The following is a 4394-nucleotide window of genomic DNA, read 5'->3' as shown; positions in this document are numbered from 1 at the left end:
GTTTGTTTAAATCCTGAAGTTCTTACCTTAAGAGAATTGGGACTCCTAGAGTGATTGGACATTCAAAATATTCCTGGTAGTCTTGTTAATTAAGAGATTAGGATATCTTTCCATTACTTTGATAATTACATTTTAATTTAGCTTTTTTCATTGGCCTGTGTTTAAATGCAAATAACCCCACAATGGACATTTCCTATGTTAAAGTGACATTTAGGGGATAAAAAATGAGAGCAGTTCCATGGATTTTGGTGTTTCCCTTGAGACATGAACTCAGCATAATCTGGGATAAAATGATTGAGTGTTAAGGATGTGTTTGTTGTTCCTGTCTTTTTTTATTTTCTTCAAAGTATACAACATGGTTTGATATGCATATACATTTGTGTAATGATTGCCATGGTCAATTAACACATCACTTTTTTTTTTTTTTTTGTGAGGGAGTCTTGCTCCGTTGCCAGATTGGAGTGCAATGGTACGACTTTGGCTCACTGCAACCTCCACCTCCTGGGTTCAAGCAATTCTCTTGCCTCAGCCTCCTCAGTAGCTGGGACTATAGGCACGTGCCACCATGCCCAGCTAATTTTTGTATTTTTAGTAGATACGGAGTTTCACCATGTTGGCCAGGATGATCTCGATCTCTTGACCTCATGATCCGCCCGCCTCGGCCTCCCAAAGTGCTGGGATTACAGGCGTGAGTCACCGCACCCGGCCACATCACCTCCCATGTTCTATCTTACATATTCAGAACTTGTTCATCTTGTAACTGAAAGCATGTACCCTTTGACCAACATTGTTTTTCCTGTCTTAACAGGATCTACAGATCAAGGACAGGGGAGGGGATAGTGGAGGAAAATGGAGTTAGTCTGTTTCTAAATGAGGGGACAGTATGTTTCTTGGGGCATGAGGACAGCTTAATAAAGTAGACAAATGAAAAACAACAATTTGCATTAAAAAATATCCAATTCTTTAGCTTTTCCAGCTTGTTAGGCCTTCTCTGGTACTAGCTATGAAAATCTGATATGAAACAGAACGTTTTTTCTTTTCTTTTCTTTCTTTTTTTTTTTGAGACTGAGTCTTACTCTGTCGCCCAGGCTGGAGTGCAGTGGAGCGATCTCAGCTCACTGCAACCTCGCCCTCTGAGTTCAAGCGATTCTCCTGCCTCAGCCTCCTGAGCAGCTGGATTACAGGCACCTGCCACTGCACCCAGATAATTTTTTTTTATAGTTTTAGTGGAGACGGGGTTTCACCAGCTTGGCCAGGCTGGTCTTAAACTCCTGATCTCGTGATCCACCCACCTCGGCCTCCCAAAGTGCTGGGATTACAGGTGTGAGCCACCATGCCTAGCCCATTTTTTCTTACTACTGTCTCTGTTTCTCAGATGGGGAAGAGAGGCAGAGAAATGCTAAGGAATTTGCCCAAGTTCACACAACCAGTACTAGGCAAATGGTAGGTCTGGGATTAAGATCCTGGGGAGGGGAGGTTGGGTAACCTATATCATGCTCGGTGACCCAGAATGGAAAAGAATGAAGGAGGAGGAGCTGGAAACAGAAGTTAACTTTTTTTGTAGAGGTGGGTATCTGGGTTTGAGGAGAGAGAACATTAAAAGTAATGCTGGGGCTGGGCGCGGTGGCTCATACCTATAATCCCAGCACTTTGGGAGTCTGAGGCAGGCAGATCACTTGAGGTCAGGAGTTCAAGACCAGCCTGGCCAACATGGTGAAACCCTGTCTCTATGAAAAATACAAAAATTGCCAGGTGCGGTGGCTCACGCTTGTAATCCCAACACTTTGGGAGGTGAGGGAGATGGATCACCTGAGGTTGGGAGTTCAAGACCAGCCTGACCAACATGGAGAAACTTTGTCTCTACTAAAAATACAAAAATTAGCCGGGCATGGTGGTGCATGCCTATAATCCCAGCTACTCGGGAGGCTGAGGTGGGAGAATCACTTGAACCCGGGAGGCAGATGTTGCCGTGAGCCGAGATCACGCCATTGCACTCCAGCCTGGGCAACAAGAGCAAAACTCCATCTCAAAAAACAAAAAACAAAAAAAACAAAAATTAGCTGGGTGGGTGGTGCTGTGTGCCTGTAACTGCAGCTACACGAGAGGCTGAGGCACAAGAATTGCTTGAACCTGAGAGGCAGACATCACAGTGAGCCGAGATGGTGCCACTGCACTCTAGCCTGGGTGACAGTAAGACTCAGTCTCAAAAAAAAAAAAAAAAAAAAAAGTGATGTTTGGCCTAGGGTTTCCCCTGAAGTGTGACAATCTCACTTGAGTCTGCTATCCCGACAGACAGACTGGACAGAGTGAGGCATATTAAGTATGAGGCTTTTTGTGAAATGGAGGGCCTGTGAGTGCCACCTTCTGGAGTAAAGGATAAAACTTAATGCAATTTTGCCAGTGACCGGGATGAAAAACAGAAGGCATGCATATCATATTTGTGGACGGCAAGGAGTTAGTAGGAATTGCAACATCATCATTGTGCAGAATGAGGATTCAAATAGTCAGGAATGGTAAACTCCAGCTTATTAAATTTTATTGAATTGAAATTCAATAGTAATAAGTCAGATTCTGCCTTTGGGTTCAAAAAGTCAACCCTTCATAGATAAAGTAGGAAAGATGTAGAATTTTTAGAACTAGGGAGGCACTGCTGACGGCACCCTACCCCTGCATCCATCAAGTTGACTTAAGTGCCAAACTTTAAGGGCATTATCAACAAATGAATATATTCAGAGGAGTGATCTGGAGGGTGAAGGGACCTAAAATTTTGTCATGTAGAAACTTCTGAAAGAATCAGCATTAAGCCCAGATAATAAAGACTCAGGGAAAACAAAATTATAGTCTAGATGTACTGTGTTAATGGACTGAAGGGAGAAAATTAGGGCCAGTGGATGGATACTGCTTGTATTAATTCAGAATGTAGTATCCCTCAGAGATTTAAGGAGGGGGTGTTGTGCACTGGAAAAAAAATTCTAGTTTCCAAGTCAGGCAGACCTTGTTTAATTCCAGACTCTTGGCAAAGTTTTATGTCAGTCTTAGTTTTCTCACTTAAAAAATTGTGGTAATATGTATTCTGTGAAGTTTGGAAATGTAATGTAGCAAGGTCTGTAAATCACTTTGCAGCACCTCACCTAAGAGCTGTCTATGGTTGATTTTAAATTGGGTATTCTAGGTCAGGTTTGGCATGCTTTCTTTCTTTCTTTTTCTTTTTTTTTTGAGGCACGTGCCCCTAATGCCCGGCTAATGTTTACATTTTTAGCACAGATAGGGTTTCACCATGTTGGCCAGGCTGGTTTTGAACTCCTGACCTCAAGTGATCCGCCCGCCTCGGCCTTCCAAAGTGCTAGGATTACAGGCGTGAGCCACCATGCCCAGCGTGACATGGAACTTCTAAACAGTGATGCTACGTAACAGGCCTGGTTCGCTGGAGATAAGTAAGAGAGGGATAAAAGTAGTTAAACTCACCTATCTGATTGGCAAAAATTCAAAAGCTTGATAGGGAGTCTGTCTGAGCCTGGGCAGGTTCTGGAAGCTGCCCAATTTAAAAAAAACAATGGCGCCTGCTGCGGCTGCTCACGCCTGTAATCCCAGCACTTTGGGAGGCCGAGGCGGGTGGATCACGAGGTCAGGAGTTCGAGACCAGCCTGACCAACATAGTGAAACCCCGTCTGTACCTGGGCGTGGTGGCATGCGCCTGTAATCCCAGCTACTCAGGAGGCTGAGGCAGGAGAATCGTGTGAACCCAGGAGGCGGAGATTTCAGTGAGCTGAGATCACGCCACTGCACTCCAGCCTGGGCGACACAGCAAGACTCCGTCTCAAAAAAAAAAAAAAAAGGAAAAGAAAAGTGGCTGGGCATGGTGGCTCACACCTGTAATCCAAGCACTTTGGAAGGCTGAGGTGGAAGGATTGCTTGGGGCCAAGAGTTTGAGACTAGCCTGGGCAACGAAGTGAGACCCTGTCTCTATGAGAAAATTAAAAAAAAAAAAAGGCCACCTTTTTGATAAGAAAGGAGGGGAAATAAGAAGGCATACTATATTTGCTTATTTTTGCAGAAACAAACACAGGAAGGAAAATAAACTAAATTGATTATTTCAAGAGGTAGATAAGGTCTGGATGAAACAGATACATGATTGGCCGGGTGTGGTGGCTCACACCTGTAATCCCAGGACTTTGGGAGGCTGAGGCGGGTGGATCACGAGGTCAGGAGATCGAGACCACCCTGGCTAACACGGTGAAACCCCATCTCTACTAAAAATACAAAAAATTAGCCTGGCGTGGTGGTGGGTGCCTGTAGTCCAGCGACTCAGGAGGCTGAGGCAGGAGAATGGCGTGAACCCCAGAGGCAGAGCTTGCAGTGAGCCAAGATCGTGCCACTGCACTCTAGCCTGAGCG

Source organism: Symphalangus syndactylus, chromosome 12, assembly GCF_028878055.3.
Source record: "Symphalangus syndactylus isolate Jambi chromosome 12, NHGRI_mSymSyn1-v2.1_pri, whole genome shotgun sequence".
NCBI classification, from domain to species: domain Eukaryota; kingdom Metazoa; phylum Chordata; class Mammalia; order Primates; family Hylobatidae; genus Symphalangus; species Symphalangus syndactylus.
Note: the sequence above shows the minus strand (reverse complement) of the source record.